Below are 20,000 nucleotides of genomic sequence, written 5' to 3' on the forward strand. Positions count from 1 at the left end.
GAAGAGGTCTGTTTTGCAGGACTCTGACCTTCTCCTAAGGCTTCTGAAAAGGCAGTCTTCAACAACCCTCTTAAAATTAACTTGTTCTTTCTTTCAAGAAGAACCCGATAACTAAATAAATGACAACTCACACAAGATTCTTGTAGATGCGCTGCTCCAAGGCAGTACACACACACAGTATGACCATCGGTCATGGACATCTTTTGACTACATTTAGAACATTTTTTGAACCCAGAGGGTTTTGTTTCGTTGGTCTGCTTTGACATCATGAACCAATCAACAGCAATCATTATTTATCTAAAGAGACACTAAGGGGAAGTCTTCTAATTTAAATGGACCAAGCAGCCCTCTCATTAAAACTAGCTAACTTACTGAATAGAAAAAAAACCCACCAAAATGCAAGTTTTTTTTTTCTTTTGAAACTTGCTAAGCAGAAAAAATATATAAAAGCAGACCGTATAGAAACCCCCCCCCCCCACCAACTTAAACAAGTTGTTTGGGTGGTAGAGCAGTCCCCCAAACAGGACAGTTAGGCAACAAACATAAATAACAGGACCAAGTCGCACAGAAAAAAGGGAAAAAGACCCCTAAAATTAAGGGATCAGGCTGCCCTCTAATTTAAAAGAGTTTCTTAAACAGTACAACATCTAAGCATACACAACACTCTAAAAGCTCAAACAATGAGCCTTAAAAAAATATTCTAAATACACTCTTAGAAAGCCAGGATAGGGTATATAAATATATATATTTAGGCCTAGAGAAAAAAAAACACGGCCAACACACAAACAGTAAGAACAAGCGAACAGCCAAAGCTGTTAAGCCAATTAAACTAATTTAACTATCCTAAACTAAACTATACTAAGTAATGTCAAGAGAAAAAAATCCACTATTTTTTAAACATTAAATGCAATATAAAGAAATCACTTAGCCAGAGCCAGTGTGAAGCACACGATCTGTTTAGTGGCAAATGAGATCGGGGAATTCCTACAGCATCATGGGATAGGGTTTTCAGCCATGAGCTTGTGGAAGACCTCGAGCTTTTTAAAGGCGCCGATTCAGAGCAGATGATTGGTTCCAAACCCAACCAGTACAGAATGAAGGCGAGATACGACAACATCACTACATGTATTAGTTAGACAGTGGCTTATTATTATTATTATTATTACAGCAGCCCCAGTGATATAGTTACATTATAAATGCCTATTATTTCACATTCTCTTATTCTTTCAATGTTTCAAGTTAACAGTGCTAATATTTTATAACTCCCTGATTATGTTGAGATTTTTCCTAATTGTTTGAGAGCTATGCATATAGATCTCCAGATTAGTTTTGACTTTTGAAAGCATTCATTTGCTAAATGTTAAAGGACAAGCTGATTGTTGTGAAAGAGTTTTAATTGCTTTCAACAAACATCTTCACAATCATGACGATATTAAGTAAGAATACCTTCAATCGTGAGGTTAAGAATACCCTGTCGTAAATGCGACATTTAGTACAGTTATACAAATACATACGCGATGATAATACAGTAAACACCACGGTTGCAGAACTGTACAGAAAGAGCAAACATCACGAAAGGGATAATGTGACCCCACACCCTACCTGCAATATTTTGGTTGTACTGAGTAACAAACTGAAGTTGCAGTTTAAAAATGAGTTACTGTACTCTACAACTGAAAATACTGAACAAAAATTCTGCAAAAGAAAATGTGACCAAATCTGGCGATTAATCACCCTGTTTACTCTTCACATAACTACATCACCAGGGCTGCTATAAGGTACCAATGTACACACACACACACACACACACACACACACACACACACACACACACACACACACACACACACACACACAGACACACACAGACACACACAGACACACACAGACACACACACACACACACATCTTCCATCCCTAGTATAGATATTTTTGTCAGCTTAATTCTATTTCTCTTGTGCATATTTCTGAAAAAGCTGCTCTATTCTTAATGGCTTGATATTATCTAAAATGTACTACCATTAGGTTGGTCAGCTGTTTTAGTAATCACTGCCATGTGCTTAAAGTGTAGAAAAGTAAAGCACCTAAACTTCCATCTAAAATTCTCCTGGGTAAAGATAATTTCATCTTCATAGTGAATTTATTTGCCATCTTTCCTGTGTTAACTTGTCACCAATTAACCTTCCATTTGCTGAACTTATTCTGAATATCATCCAAATATTTATTTCCATTATTTTCAATAATGGAAATAAATGTGCAAGCAAATCATGGTAAAATGTCCATATTTCAAATAAATTACTCAAATCTTTCACAAATGCACGAGTACAGTGTACAATGTAAAGCTCCCTGGGCTGCATGATGGCTCTTGCTGCTTATCCAAGACTCAGTAATTCCTATAAAGATATACATTTCATTCAGCATATTCAGTTAACTTCACAAATCACCATAATAAACTTGCTAATAAAAAAGAAAAGCTGGGAATAGGCACCACAAAGCACACTAATACCTAAAGTAATAAAACACGTTGAGCGCTTTCGTCCGTGACAAAGACTTCTTCAGAGCCAGGTTGTTTGTTAGGCATTAAAGTATGCTTTGTGGAGTCGGTTCCCAGCTTTTCTATTTTATTTTCAGGCAGCATATGTAATCTACAGCTGTTGGTTGGTGCACATCTTTGGAATGCACTGTGTGGGTCTGACTTTGATATGAATTTCCCATTGCACGATCCAGACCTCGCAGGGTTGCTGATGAGATCTTGTCACCGACACTGCACTGCAAGAAACTGTAAACAAACTGCAATTTTAAAACAGCCACTTGTAACTTTATGTCATCCTGTGTTTTCCACCAAATACCATCAGTTTAGAGTTACAGCAGTAATACATTTTCCACATGGAAATTCAGACACTGGCAAATGATTGACTATTAAGTTCTCAACGCAGTCAGTCAGTTTCTTTTCCTTCTGCTATATTAAGAGACAGGGACAGCTGTTCATGTCTTTAAAGTATGGGGAGGGGGCGCCCACTCTCCTTCACCCTACGGTTCTGGCACCCTTGTGTACTGAACAAATTAATTTCTAGTAAACACTAACTATATTAAGTGTCTCCAGGTGGGTCCTTAACATGTGTTGTGCTTCCACTAAAAACTGCACCCAGTGGGGTCAATTCTCAGACTTTTGTCACTCACTTCAACCTTATGGTATGTTGCATGTACTGTATAATCTGACTTTGGAAAACTTGTATTTCATTCTAAACACTTTATAGGACAGACAAGTGTCACTGTCAAACAAATAATCCAGTACTAGATACATGTGGTTCTTTTGACCTATTCCAAGCTTTTGAAATTCAGACCCTGACTTGAGTCCAGTGATGTAACAGGGCTTACCTCTTCCAACCAATCATCTGTTCCTAGACTATCAAAAACCCTTGCTTGTTATTTTAACTGTATTCCTTATGATGGGGGGATAAATTTGAATTCTCTTTGATTCTAACATGTTCAATATACTTAAATACAGACCTTCCAGACCAGCTGTGTGGTATACAGGGATACAGTCTTGATTTTGAGTAGCAGCTTGGGTGCTTGGAAATCTTTGCACAGAATGGGAGTGAATGGCACTTGTCAATTTGCTCAATGGAGGGGGAGGGAGAGGAGGTTCCCTGGTTGGCCACTGTTCCAATGCAAATTTGCACAGAACCACCAGGACAGTGGGAAAGGTGACAAAAGACTTGGTATTGCACACTAGTAATGGCAGGTCTCAGATGGCATGTATGTGTGGGAAAAATGCATATGTTAGAGGAAGAGCACTGGACACCCTGTGGTGATGCACTGCTTATGTCATCTACTAAGGGGAGTTTTTTGCCCTGGCCACTAATCAAACTCATGTTACCTGGGTGTAAGTCAGTATGCCACTGCTGCAGTAGTCAGAAAAATCACTTGTGTCTCAAAAAATGCCTGGAAAACTAATAGCTGCCTCCAGCCCTAAACTCATCACCCAAGCAAAAAGGGATTTGCTATATCACGTAAGGAAAAAGGGAAAACAAAAACACCCTTCGCTTTACTATAACACAAGATTCTGACAATAGACACATTTTTGACTTTGAGAAATTATAAACCTTATGCAAAATATATTAATATAAGTTGCTGAAAGCTCCTTCTAGTAAACCTTTTCCTCCATTACCACAAGCCCTGTCATTATAGACTAATAGACAGTAAATGAGCCCTGACTAAACATAAGTTAGCTACATATGTCCAATTCAGTGGAATATGAAGATATTTTTATTTCTACAGATTGGTCATCAAAACTACAACTGAGCAGAAGAAAAAGGTGCAATGTTAACAGCATATGGCAATGGGATTGCCTACCCTGTGCCCTCTTCCATGCAGGCTGAGGTCCGTGGTGCAGATGTTTCTACTAACAAACTGTTAGGGTACAGCACTGGAATTCTGTTTTACAGAACACTTCATATCCTCCTCCTATGATGTTCCAATGGGACTGCAGCCCAGAAAAATTAGGGAACTCGATCGATTGAATTCCTTCCACAGTCAGTCCACTCGGGGAGTGGTTTTTTTTTGGTGAAGTGTGTTATATCTCGAGGAAGAGGAACAGTCAATACCATTCCATTAATTTCCCTGAAGAATTTAGCATCTGTGAGCCTTTCTAATCATGGTACATCCAGTACATCGAAGACTGATTTTGTTTTCCATTATACTCATGAATCTTTTAGTGAACGACAACTTGGCATATTTGTCCTTAGATTTTTCTTTATACCCAGTCATAGGGTTAATGTTACACATGCCATTATGAATCCGAAATTGTTAGTACATAAAATCTGAGATACGTATTTAAAAATAATGATATTCAACATAATAAGTTTAAAAAGCCATCTTTACATAATACACCATTGGTTGCAACATTACACATTTTGTCATTGTGTATTGGAACAAGTATGTTGCAACCATTGAGAACATGGTATCTACTAAACTGGTCTTGAAAGAGTTTTGATAATATATATATATATATATATATATATATATATATATAAAACAGAGATGGTGATTTCAAACTTTATAATTACAGTGATCTTGGGGTTAATAATAAATGGGTAAACCTATTTGAGAAGGGCATTACATTTGTCCCTTCTAGAAGGGCACGTATAGATGATGTTACTATAGACTTCAGATTATTCACTTGTAAACTGAATCTCACCATGTATTTTTCTCAGAATGAGTCTAGACAATCAGGTGACATGTTTTCTTCTATTATTTGTAAAAGACCAAGCACATTCAATCGCCCAATGCACTCCATTATTTTCCTATCTGAAAAAAATTGCAAAAAATAATACTAGGAAACTACTGAGAAATAAAAACAAAAAACATGGCTATTGGTCAAATCTGGAACCTGATGACATGGTGTTGCTGGAAGATATTAGAAAAACATATTAGGCTGAAGAAACCCAATAAACGTGGGGGTTTAGTGGTTATGAATTCTAATGATTATGCAAATAAAATGTAGGAGTTGCTGTATAGCGATGCCTGTGAAAAGGTCTCTATCTACCAGAGAAATTTAGCATACTGAAGCATTGGTACTATGTTGTATGACCTATTTACCCAGGGGATTATTACTCAGACAGAATTTGATTATTTAACAAGCACACATCCTAGAAAACCTACAATCTTCAGTATCCTGAAGATGCATAAGAGTCTGATAGATTCCCCCTTGATATTTCATTGTAGATTCCAAGTTCTCTAAAACTTTTACAATAGCCAAATTTATAGATTTCCAACCAAAAGAAGTGGTTGATGGCATCCTGCATCTTATTAAGGATTCATGGGACCTAGTTAAAAGAATTTCTAAACATCTTTATAATAATATGATTTTGGTCAACATAAACATTAAAGATCTATTCACTATTATCCCCCACACTACTGGGTTAGAAAGGTTTTATGACTTCTTATGTACATAAAAATAGCTTAGCCACACCAGAAATAAATTGGTTAGCGAGTTAATGGAAACTGTTCTGGAGAACAACTTCACTTTTTTCAAAGGGCAACTATTCAGGCAAATAAGTGGGGTTGCTATAGGGGCAAACTGTACCCCAACATTACTGATGGCCCACTGGGAGGAAAATTTTGTTTTTACATCTTATGCTAAATATTGGCTGTTTTGCTGCCATTACCTAGATGACATTATTTTTTGGGAATGGTTCTCCCGATGTATTATTGGAATTTTTTGACTTGTTGAACCAATCTACTGCATTTGTAAATTTACCATAAATAGTTCTACAGAACAAATTGATTATTAGGCTAACACTTTATCAAAAACAGAGATAAAAATTGGTTCAAATTGGTTCAAATCCACCATTTATCATAAACCAACTTATTTCAACACATTATTACATTTTTCAAGTTGGCACTCCAGTCATCAAAAAAGTGCCCTCACCAAAGGGCAGTTAGTCAGATTATCAAGAATGATTTCACAGAAGGCAGTATTTTTTGATGAATGTGAGAAATTTAAGAATATGCTGGTGGAGAGAAGCAACCCTTTCAGATTTGTTCACCCAATATTTCAGGAAATGTGATTTAAGTTGTAGAATGTCAACAATGTCCTAGTTTTCACACTGGTAAAACTAATAGGACATTTAGGAAACTGATTTACCAATACATATATGAGGTTAGCAAAAAGACTGAGCATAATGGTTTGTATAAGCATTTAAAAATCATGACCTCTCACAACTTTAAATGTTATGTTATTGATAATATTCCTACTGATTTGAGGGGTGACCCGATGGATGATCTGTTGAAACTTAGAGTTTAAATGGCAACTTAAAACCAATTCTGCCAACTCCTGGAGGCTTAATGACACGGTTTTCATCAGTAGTTTGCTCCACCTAAAAGCATCTTTTTATATTTAAGCTACCTTTTTTACACGGTTGGCAGGTTCCATTATTAGTTTGTGCCAGCACTTCCCTGTTGTTTGAAAATATTTATGTTTCTATGATTACCTGAATTTCTCTATGATCAATATTCTTGCTGTAATGCACTCATTTTATCAACCTTGTATTTTATCTTTCATATTATCTTTTTGTTGTTGGAATATTTTGGATCACATTTTTAAGAGTGGTGTATGTGTTTAAGAATGAAATATTAGGCATTTTATACAATTGTTTTTTGTAGGTTTTATCCAATCTTGTGCATCAATTAAGTAGAAGGGCTTATTAGGGTATTTAAGCACCTTTGTACTCTGTTTTTATTCTGGTGAAGTCGGAAAATCATGACAAAAGTGCTAAATTAGCATAATTAATAAATAGTTTGGTATCAACTCATTCCTGTTTTCTTTTTTTATGCTGTATAATAGAGATTAACATATCAGATACATCTTGGAGAATTCATTATGTCAGGAGTTTATTAATGCCACTTTGATTTTTTAAATGTGTGCTGTTCAAGGTGCCTAAAGATCTTAAGGTTGGTTTTCCTCCCCTGTGTTATGGAAATAATTTCAATATTTCTACATTAGGTTTTTTTAAGTTAGTCTACATGTTGGACTCCTATTTAAGGGATTCCTGGGACTTTTTGAATAAGAATAAACATTAACATCAGAAGTTATACTTTCCAGGGTAATGGGACCTTTATGTTTACATGGATAGTAAGTCCTTGTTTACTAGTATTGCAAAGGATGTGAATTTTAGCACATTATTCCTGCCGTGGTCCTATGTTTATTAATACTGTATGCACATTTTATTAAGATTTTGCTTGATAACATTTTTTTTATTTTAATTTTTAATTACAAATACCAAAATGTTAGGAGGTATCCATGAGGACCACTGCTGCCCTGTATTTTGCCAATCTTATTTTGGGATGGTGGGATTGTTTTATTTTAATCAACATTAGTTTATTTACTAAAATCATATTTTACAAATGCTTTGTTGATGACTTTTATTTATTTGGAATGGCACTAGGGAGGGATGTTATGAATTTGTGTCCAGTTTAAATGCTAGCCCTTGTTTCCTGTAATGAGACACATTTGGGACACCATAGTATTTTGGATGCTGCTTTATGTATGAACATTAGTAGAAGTTATAATAGCTGTACTGACCAAAATAATACTTTTGTGAACAGTTATATACATTTTAAGAGCACTCATCTTGCTTATATCAAAAATAATAGCTTCAAAATTCTCATAAGGGTATCTCATTCAAACACTAATGCTGGTTTTGTATGATGAACTTGACTATGACCGTTATTTAAGTAAAGGCAATATAACCTTAAACTATTACACCAGACTAGAAATTTGATTATTAATAAAACGGCTTCTTTGCATCCTCCTATATTATTTGCGGAGTTTAACAAAATTAAATGTTGTAGTCATAGTAGAAGTTCCTTTAGCAAAGGCTATTGTTGGATATGTCTGTTGACATTGGTAATATAAGAGATGTTAAACCAACAAAAAACAAAATGTCACAAATATTAAACCAAAACAAAAAATGGAACAGTAAGCTTCGGTCTACTGAAAGAATCCCAAAAATATGTTAAAAGCTTTATGCAGATAAAAATGAGTTCCAGTCCACTAAAGAATCTCCCAAAACATGTTAACCACCTTCTTTTGGGAATTAGGGTGGGAGCTAGAATAACGTAAAAATGAGTTGGAGTAAGTAGGTTTCCTATAAATATTAGAAATGAACCTATGATTAACTACATCTTTGGTAAACAGGACTTGAAGGTATTTAATACTCAAATCATTCACTTCACTTGTAAATATTTTGATTTCAGATACTCCTACCAGTTCCATCTCCTCTGCTATGTACAGAGAGAGCACTTGGGAAGGACATTCCCCTATAGTAACTTAATCTGCTCCGTTTCTTCCTTCTCCAAAAAAAAAAATTGCACTTCATTTGCTTTACTGTATTTGTGTTTCTTCCTACTTTGTTACCTTATTTTGCGTTTGCCTCTTCTTAAAAGTACTCAGTTGAATTTATTCTGCTGCCTTTATTACAGCTTGTTAGTAGCCTGATGAAATTGTAACTGTTATTCTAAGGCTTTTGGTTTAAGCACTTGGGCTTCAAACCAGTTGTTTTACATTAAGAAGGTTTGTGGTCTGCACTGTTGTGGCAGGACAGGTAGCGTACATCCTTCTAAGTTGGGAACTGCTGGTTGAAGGCTCAGTGTCTGTTATTCTAAAAGTGTACTAATTCTGGGTTAAGCACTTGGGCTTCAAGCCAGTTATTCTACATTAAGAAAGTTTGTGGTCTGCACTGTTGTGGGAGGAGAGGCTAGATTCTGCCCTTCTGAGCTGGGAATTTCTGGTTAAAGGCTTATTGAGCATGCTTACTTGAACTGTTTCTTTCTGAAATCAGTACGCCTTGTTTGCTGTAGCATAGACTAGATTCAGGCCTACTGGATCTAGCTTTGTTTGCATAACCTGTGCACTGATCCAGGCCGTCTTTTTTGGAGAAGGTTTCTCTGTACCCTAGTGGCAGGAGTGTGCAGTTAGAACTTGTCTGATTGAAGACTGCTGGAACAGGGCTCAGTTTTGTGCTTTTTAACTGGTTAATTGGGTAAAGTGTTGTTTTGATTTTATCTGCTCTATTTTCTGGAAAAAAATATATATATAAATATATATATATAAATACACACTTGTTTCCCACCTTTCTGAACTAGCTTAGTCCAATTTTCAGGTCACTGCTGAATCCAGGGCTGTGTTGCCCATACCTTACTTGGATAGAAGGACGTTTCTCTGTTCACCTGTGAGAGAGGGGAGCTTTGAGCAGTCTATCTGTCCCTGGAGGAGTGCTTTCAGCCCAGACGTTAGCAGTTTATTGGCCATTTTGGTCTAATTTCTCTCTCTTTCACTTCCCTGCTATAAAAACTGCATTTAACTATTCTCGGCTCCGCAAAGTCTATTCTTCAATTTTTCCCTTGGAACTAGACAAACCTTCAACTTTAGCACTCAAACCATTAATTTCACAGTCAAGCACTTGTTTAAAACTCATAGCAAGCACTAATTAACCCTAGCACTAGACCCCCCCCTATACTGTCCAGAAGGACAAGGCTCTCTATTCGCCCCCACCAGCCAATCAGAAAAACAGCTTACTCTACCTATGTCCAAAGGGCAGTTTCCAGTGTACTCTCCAGTCCAACTGATGAATCTGGGCATTTTGAGGCAATGTTACAACTACCTCATGTACACAGACAATGCTCTCCTCCTACCACCAAACACTAATATATGTGAGAGATGCAATTATAACTGGAGGCAAAGCTCTCTCAACCCAAGACTGGAACTGACAATCAAGAGGAGAAGGGTAATACTTGCAACACACCACCAGTCTCGCATAGACCTAATAAACAAACACCAGCAAACACCACATAGGAATACATAAAAACATACTCGGAGGCTCTAAATAAAAATCTGCAAAAGCAACAGAGACCTTCAAAGCCCACATCCAAGCAACTTCCACACCCCATCACCAGCCATGAAACACATAATTCACATAATCAGTGTGCCACGCAATCACAGCCCTTAAGGCAAAATAACATACCCAACACACTAGTAATAGGCGACTCTAATCAGGCACAGTGATGTCCCACTAACTAGGCTGCACAAGGAGAAGGTTACAGTTAGCTGCCTGTCGGCAGCCAGGATCCGCCACATAACACAAGCACTCAGGTCACTCCAGAACAAGTACAAATACGACTCTGTCATTGTCCATGTTGGTGTGAATGACCTGAGACGTACCTCCATGGACTACATGAAAAGAGACATGGAAGAGCTCTCTGATCATGTAGCCCAGGCTGGTATGACCCTGACCAGCATTCTGCCCTCACCAAGAATGATGCCACAGTATAAAGAAAAAATTATCAATTTCAACAATTTGCCAGGTTTCTGGTGTCATTCAAAGGGGATCCAGTATCTGTCCGCTGGGATGACATGCTCGACAAGCCATGTTGCTTCGCAAGAGATGGCTTGCATCTACCACCCTTAGGCTTTTGAATACTGGCCAAGGCTCTTGCCACCACCATAGTGCCTTTTTTAGGCAAGGCTCAAAAGACAAACCCACCACCATAAATAGCACAAATAACCAAAAACTGAGGGTAATGCTACTCAACGCCAGAAGTCTAAACCTCAAAATACATGCACTTGAGGCACTCCTCAGTATGGAGAACATCGACATCTGTGCATTAACAGAAACCTGGTTTAAGGTTCCTGAGAGCACCACAACACTACTAGGCTGTAACTCATACCATACCGTTCGGCCACAGAACCAGGACAGTAACACAAAAGGCGGGGGTATACCCATATTCATCAAGGATACCCACACCTCCAGGTTAGTGGCGCAGCACAATGCATCAGAGATCATCCACGTGCAACTAACAATGGGCAAAACTACAATCCAAATTGTAGCTTGCTACAGATCACCCACCATGACCGAGGACCCCATACCGCATTCCTGGAGACACTGGGAAATATGAAGGTCCTACCTAATACCCTAATATTGGGTGATTTCAATTGCCCAAACATAAACTGGGAGAACTACTCTAGTACTAACTCCCTTACCCAATGCTTCCTAGAATTTATAAACTCGAATGCCCTAGATCAACTAGTCAACACCCCCACCAGAGGGAACAACATATTGGACCTGGCCATCACCAACATGGGCGACTGGTGTTCAACCGGAGGTCAACCCCTTGCTGGTTAGATCAGACCATAGACTAATCATTCTGGATATCAACATTCCGCCCCCCACCCCCAATCAAGGAAACCACCATGAAAAACTTTTCAAAAGTAAACTTCATGTTACTTAAGACATGAGCTGGAAAAGTTCACAGCCCCCATGCTAAAGGACAATGCTGTCCAAGCTGCTGAAACCTTTACAAAGGCACTCTATCAGCATCTGCAGGAATGCATGGATCGTGCTATACCAAGTAAAACCAAGAATCACTCCTCCAAGAAAAGGAAACCAGTCTGGTGGACCCCTGCCATAAACAAGCTATACAACAGGAGGAGGAAACTAGTACAGAAAAGAGTAAAATCCCAAGGAGGAAAGACATCCCTGATCAGTATCAGCAAGAAACTACGATCCCTCATTAAAGGCCAATTTCGAAAGAAAAATTGCCAATGACTCCAAAGATAACCACAAAGCATTCTTTAGCTATGTCAAGAACCTAAGTGGAAACTCTCAGATCTGCTCTGAGTTAGTGCAGAATGACACAAAATACACTGAACCGAATGATATTGCCAACATTCTGGCAGACAGGTTTAGTGCAAACTTCACCCCCCTCTCACCCCCTAAAGGGTCGATAGCCATACCAGAAGAATGTAAGGTCCCATCAATCAGCGACACACAGGTTAAAACAGCCCTATCCAAAGCCAAAAACACAGCTTCAATGGGACCGGATGGTGTCCCAGGCTGTGTCTTACAAGAGCTCCAAAATGAATTAACCCCTCACCTAAACACACTGTTCAAACTCAGCCTCTCTACAGGCTAAGTACCCACAGAACGGCACATAGCAACATTTATCCCACTCCACAAAGGTGGAGCCACAATGGACCCTGGGAACTATCGCCCTATAAGCCTTACTAGCCTGGTCTGCAAGGCTATGGAATGCATCATCATGGAACTCATTAACAGAGACATTGGGAACCTCCAAACCTTGGACCCTACCCAGTTTGCCTTTGTTAAGGGCAGATCATGCCTCCTAAACCTGGTGGACTTCTTTGAGACAGTTACCAAGGCATTAGACGAGGGAAAGGAGGTCCACACAGCCCACCTAGACCTCGCAAAGGCTTTCGTCACCATTCCCCATTCTAGTACTATAGACTAGCTCACCAGCTTGAACATAAACCCCTACGTTGCGAGATGGGTTGCCAACTGGCTCATGGATAGAACCCACATGGTGAGAGTTGCAGGCTCTATATCCAACTCTAAACCGGTTACAAGTGGCACCCCCCCCCCAGGGCTCAGTCCTAGGACCCCCTCCTGTTCGGTATATACTTCTCAGAGGTACAGGCAAGCATAGGAGGACTATGGCTGACCAAGTTTGCAGACGACTGAAAACTAGGGGCCACAACTGATTCCCCGGCTGATAGACACCCTCCAGAAGGGTCTCACTGAGACGGATACCTGGTGTCAAAATCTAAATGCCAAAAACTGCATAGTCATCCCCTTTGGAAAAAAAAACAAAGTACCCACAAACTACCACATAGGTGGTAGTCCCCTAAATGCACAAAATGTAATAAGGGATCTGGGGACCCAATGATAGTAATCTCTACTTTGATGATCATATTGCCAAGGTGGTTAGGACATCCTTCTATGTGGCCCACCTAATCATAAAAGGGTTCGCATCTAGAACAAAAGAGGTTATTGTGCCTCTCTACTTATCACTCATTAGACCCATCAAAAAATACAACGCTCCATTTGGGATGCACCTTACAAGACACCTGCAACAGCTGGAAAGACCACAAATGTACCTCACCAAGAGGATTGCTGGCCTCAAAGAGATGCCCTATGCAGCCCGACTCAAGAAACTCCAGCTGTACTCTGTTGCATACCGCTTACTCAGAGGTTATCTCTGCCTGACAAACAAGGCCATGTCCAACCCAGAACTGATGGACACGCTCCACCTAAAAAAAACAAATCCCGGAGAGCCACAAGCTCTAGAGATATAAACCTCACCACAATGATAAATAGGACATGCTGGAGCGATAGATTCCTGTCCCAGAGACTCTCAATGCTTTGGAACAGGATTCCAATACATATCAGGCAAAGCCCCTCACTAACACTCTTCAAGAGAAACCTTGACAGGTGGATGGGAAACAGAAAATTTACCCCGGGGATCACTGCAATGGCTCTGCTGGACAGTGGCGTAGGGAACTAATGGCTCTGCTGGCCATGGGCATAGAGAACTAATCTAAGGGGGTGATGAAAGCCAACACATTCTGGCTAGGCTTATAAATGCCATTGGGCAGATAGCCTAGTACTTACCTATGAATGCAAATTCAAAAAATTCAGTAGTACTGTGAAGATATTCAAGAAAAACATTAATCTTACTTGCACTGTCCTTCCAGATGATAAAATATCATTCAGGTATCTAATCCCCCTCACAGCAAACACTACCAGAAATAGAACTTTTAAACTCTTTGAACAAATTTAGTAATGGTTTGTCTTGGATTATTACTAATGGTGCTGGAGATTTTAAGATTTTTAATTTTAGTTCAGTTTGCTTGGATTCTAGAGTAGCTAAATTATTCTCCAGTGGACTGGAGTTCATATTGTCTGCATAAATCTTTTAACATAGTTTTGGTATTCTTTCAGTGGACTGGAGCTTACCATTCCTTTTTTTGTTTTGGTTTAATATAAGCGAGGTTATTAAAAAGTAGTGGGAAATTATTAGGGGTGATTCAAATCTAAACAGCATACTACAAAACACCCCAATTTTTACATATAAAAGAAACACCAATTTAAAATGTTTATTGCAAATTGATAGCACCCAAGTACCTCTGGTATATACTAATAAGAAAAAAAGGAACTTATGCATTTGAAGGGTGTAAGTGCTGTTCCTATATTCATGAGTATGCCTTTTTACCACACAAAATTGTTTGCAGTTCTGGTAATTTTACATCTAGTTCTACAGGGTGATTTATTTAGCCTTTTGTGCCTATCACTATGATTACTAAATAGGTATGACCACATGGGAGCTGTACAATAGGATTAGGAAACATTACTAAGACATTACAAAAAAACAAAATGAATAATGTCTTATACTGACAGACATTAAGATGTATAGGTAAAAATACATTTCTTACGGGTAAAAATAAACTTCTGTTCATGGCTATTGATCATGAGCCATCTGATTATAGAGGTGGATACTATACAAACAGATTACAGAAGAGGGAAGCCAGATGGCAAATTGAGCTAAGATCAGACAAATATTTGGGGAAGAATGTAGTTAACATCAAATGTTTTTTTTTTTTTTTTGAGATCTAGGAGGTCGAGCCCGATGTGATTTATTATTAATTTACTTTTCTGCATGGTGGATTTTTAATGTTTTTTGAACCTTTTAGAATGTTATGCAGTCTTAATTAATTGACAGCACTATTTAAATGTGTTTCTGGTGTGCCACAGTATTCTGAGGAAGTCTTGTTTGTTAGATGAAAAAGCTAACTAAAATTGAGTGAGTGTCAAACATTTCTTGGTGAGCCTTTCTGTGGTATTTTACTGTTTTATAATTTCTTCTTTGTTTGTTCTTGCCTCAGCATGCTTTATTTTTCAGGGCAGATATGATTAATCATTACTAAGGCCATGCTCCACGGAATAAAGCCTTATGAGGAGGTAATTTTATCTTTTACTAGGCACACGGGATGAAGCTTAACAGAGTATGCCCCTGCAAGATGCCATGCAGGCCACAAGTCAAAACAATTAGAAGTTAAAATTCATCAGACAGAGAGAAGGAAACAACATAGAATGGAATCATCTCACAAAATAACTAGGAGACAGTGAAATAGAAATAGTGGAGGGCAGAATGGTAGAAGGAACTAGAAAGCATGAGTAACAGCTGACGGGGTTGGTGTGAAACATTTTTATTGGGAGGAGAAAATGCAACATGACAGAAGTTTAAAAACTGCTGAACTTAAATGAAATTGCAATGTCATGCAGAACATAGTTTGAGACTGCAGGGGCAATCTTTGGAAAAGAAAATTTCAAATGATTTTCAGAAAGAAGTGGAGACTTTACAAGATAAAAGAGATACGCTGGGTTGAAAGAATACGGTAGCATGAGGTACTAAAAGTCAGGATTCAGGAAAGAGAGAGGAAAAAGTCTAATCTCAGTAATTTCCAAAAGTGGTGGCAAAGAGGAACACATTGCATTTGGTAACCAGGAAATATTAAATGAAATAGAATAGAGAGCGAGGAGTCTCATCAATTAAAGAAGTAGAGGAACCTGCAAATCTTGTTCTTGGCCTTCTGTAAAACAGTGATGTTGTATGAACTGCAGAATAAGAAGAGGGGGAAGGTGCATTCAAAGTTGGGAATTATTAGGGATTTCGTGACAGAGCAGCAAATGTCATGAGTAAGCTGACTAGCATATCTGTAATACTGTTTAAATCTACAGTGTACTCTGGAGATACTGGTTTCAACATGAGGGTGACATGGGAGAGGTGCTGAGAAGTATACAATGATATTTATAACAGGTTTTAAGTGAGATGACATTTCCCCAGAGGTCAGCAAGCTGAATAGGGTTGTTTGAGTGAGTCTATGTGGGGTTCTTAATAGCAGTTGCATCTTTTGTATTTTCTATGTTTGTTTCTATGGAACCAGTAACAGAAGTCATTAAGTTAGTTTTGAAAATTGTGCTGAATTTTGCTGCTGTCCTAACTTTCCTAGAGAATTATTGAGTTATGAATGTATAATAATTATTTTCTGTGAAAAAAGAGAAGAAAAATTATTAATGAAAATGGAGGAAAATACAGGGCCAAAGGTGCAACCCTAAGGGACACTAGTCTTTGGAAAGGCAACATCTAAGTATGTCCCTCCAAAGTACACTTGGACAGTATAATCAATAAGATACCTGCAGAACTAAGTGGGTATAATATCAGAGGAGGAGGGAGCATTCAAAAATGAATAAGGTATTCTCAATTACATAAAAGGATCACTTTAAAACTTGAGACACTAACCTTTGTCCATATTAAAGAATACATATATTAAAAACGGCTAACAAAAATGGCTCCAAAAATAAGTGAAATAACTTTATTAAATAACACAAAGGGTAAGAGCTTTCATTCAAAATGAACTTCATCAAACCTAGTTGCAAAAACAAACCAACAGAATAAATAATTAAAATCATACGACCAATTGTTTCAATGTTTTAAGCCTGTCCTATTCAAAACAGCTTTAAAATTTTCTCTGTCATTTATTCCTGGATATACACATGCATTTAACCGAACTTTCCAATAATACTCTTTCCAATCTAAATCTTCTTCAGCATCCCACCTAGAATGGTAATTTTTAACTTGATTAATGCCTGAAAATTTATAAAATACCTTTTCATGACAATGACACAAAATTACATGCTTGGCCAAAGCATTAGTAGACTCTTATCTTTCTACAGCTCTTAAGTATTCATAAACTCTAGAATAAAATCCACGGGTATTTCTTCCTATATAGCATGCAGAACAAAGTCCACATAAAGCTACATAAACAATATATTTGGACTTGCAGTTATATCTGCTTAATAAATTAATTTCATAACTTCTAGCGGTCACTATTATTTTATTTATTTATTTCCAGTTTGATGACCGGGGAGGTCCACTGGGCTCAAGGAGCCCGTTTTCAGTGGAGGCCCTTCTATAATATATTTGCAATAATTACAATTACCTTTAAACATAGAAAACAGTATTAAGAGAATATCATTTCTATAAAAATACTTTCAAAATGTTGCCCCTTTTTGTCAAAAAAAAAAAAATAGGAGCTTCCCCTATTATCTTACTAGTCTCCTGAAAATTCTTTAAAATATTCCAGTTATTAGAAATTATTCCCCTGATACTTAATTCATCTACAGAATTCTCTAGCATAAAAGCTAAGATAAAATCTTTAATCTTATTAGCCGGCATTTGTTCTATATTACTAGTACTAATATCTGTAGTAATCGCCTCGTGTTTCAAAAAACATTTCCCACAGCCTCATCTACCATTTTAGGTGGATAACACCTAACAAAAAAATTTTTCTTCAATATTTCACATTCTTCTATTAAATAATGCTAATCAGTAAGTCTACTCATCCAATCAAATGACTATTTGAAAAATATCAAAATCTGTGGCCAAGAACACTACAAAACTGGTATTAAAAAAGATAAATTCTAGAAAGCACTCAAAGATACTTTTCCACTGGATCTCAAAGTGATAAGTTTGTAGACAGTGAGTCTAAGATGACAAATCTAAGGTAAAAGAAGTGGGAGAAGAAGTAGAGGGAGAAAGAAATTGGTGATTGGGAAGCATGTTAAGAAGTTTTGAGGGAAAAGATGGCCAGTTACTTCTTCTTAGGGTGAGAGACACTCCTGACTCACACCCTGAGAAGTAACAGCCAATCAAAGAGCTGTAAATCTGGCATCTATTGGGGCTTTTTTTTTTTATTATGGTCCTGTCCTCCCCTTGTGGTCAATATGAACACCATATTCACAAAAGAAGAACCAGCTATGCCCTCCTCCAATGTGTAGATGCTTAGACACACACGCACGCGCACACACATACTCTGCAGAGGGCTACCACTTCCTTTTTGGGTGGGCCAAATTCAAGTCCCTGGTCTACGGTTCTATTCACTATCTGCATGTTGGTATTTGCCAAACAGAATGGCCAATACCTCCACCCATTATTAGCCAGCCATCAATGGCTGGTCACACCCATCCTCCTCCTATCGGCTCTTCCAGTGGCCAGGCCACTAGCTCAATCTGGGTAGTAGTTAAGGCTTCACTCATCTATGTCATAGAGCTGAAGGTCAGCTAATGATGCCCCTTACTTCTTTTCAGCAGAAAATTTGGACTTTGAATGAAAAATCAGTAACGATGCTTTGATGGCTACTATGGAAATTTGTACTTCACATTCTGAGCTACTGACTTTGGTCAAGGACAGAATCATCATCGCTGGCAGCAATCCACAGGTGCAAAAGTAGATAAGCATCTGTGAGATGGGGGATGTATTGAGTAATAGGGTGGATAAGGCACTGTGCTGCAACCACAGAGATTATTACTGAAGGTAATAAAAAATTATATACACAAAAATACATATGCTCTCCTGCACTCCCTTCCCCAATAACTACACATTTCAGGAGTACTGATAATTAATATATCACTGGCTTACATCCAGAGAGATACAATCTAGATGACTTGCGAAAGCCCTGGTGTAATGACCCCAGTTCAGAAAAAGGCTCATCTTTCAGCCCCAAGAGAGGCAGGTGTTTGGTCAGAAACACTGAAGCCTGACACCCTTGTCTCAGCAGCAGGCCTTAAAAAAGGCTATGACTTCTCGAAGTCCAGACATCTGTCCCCGATAAACAATACAGGGAAAATGACAGGCTAGACAAGCAGGTGCAAGCGTCCATTACTTTTGTTATGTGGGTGCTGAATTATGTAATACATAAGGTAAATTTTGAACATGAGAAAGCTACGCATTCTACAAAGGTAGAACGACTAGGGAGTTTACTCTTTCATATCTAGGGTCATTTACATATTAGTGAAATAAAAGACACTAAAATATATTGCCTACACATTTATTTGTATGCAAGATAAAAGGTTTTACATTTGTAGTCACAGATTAAGTTAATTCCACATATGATTGAGAATATGAACTGGACTGGAAAGAAAACTGCTGAGATTAGATGCTGACTGATCCAACTACCTCTATTACTTCATCCCACCCAAAACAATCCGTCCCCTACCAAAAACTATTTTTTTTCTAATATCTAGTGCACTATACTCTCCAATCTCAATTATACTATTACCCTCTCCATGCATAATATTTTCCTAACCTACTAATGGCTAGTAGCTATATATTTTGAAATGTTAAACCTACAACTGAGTTTATAACAAAAATATTCACTTTTTTATGTAAATGTTGAAATTTCTGTATTGAATTATGTCTTTTCATTTTTGTAACATTGTGAAAAGCCAATTGCAAACATCAAGGAGCTATGTCCTTTTGTAACATGTGAAATGTAACGTGCAATTACTGTGGAGCTTTTCTTCCTGGGCCTCCACTGAAAACTAGCTCATCTTGGCCCAGTGGACTTCCCCAGTCAAACTTAAACAAATAAATAAATAAATGCCTGCAGGTCACCAAGGTAAAATGACAAAGGGAATTTTAAAATGTATCTCAAAACGAGAAGGTTAAAACATAAGACATGTGGTACATTATATGACTTTACATTGTGTGTATTTGAATGTTTGCTTTGATTTTGTCAATCTGAAGAAATTCCTTTTGAGATGAAAGTGCTTACTGCATGGATTCAAAATATTAATATTATT

General features: G+C 37.8%; 1 protein-coding gene across 2 annotated transcripts in view; it reads right to left on the bottom strand.

Moving 5' to 3' along the window:
* Positions 1-20,000, bottom strand: part of RALGAPB (Ral GTPase activating protein non-catalytic subunit beta) — a 3,411,848-nt gene that overhangs the window by 968,735 nt on the left and 2,423,113 nt on the right. The gene's annotated exons all lie outside the window — the stretch shown is intronic.

Source organism: Protopterus annectens, chromosome 12.part0 (genome assembly GCF_019279795.1).
Source record: "Protopterus annectens isolate FY-2018-M chromosome 12.part0, PAN1.0, whole genome shotgun sequence".
Taxonomy (NCBI): Eukaryota; Metazoa; Chordata; order Ceratodontiformes; family Protopteridae; genus Protopterus; species Protopterus annectens.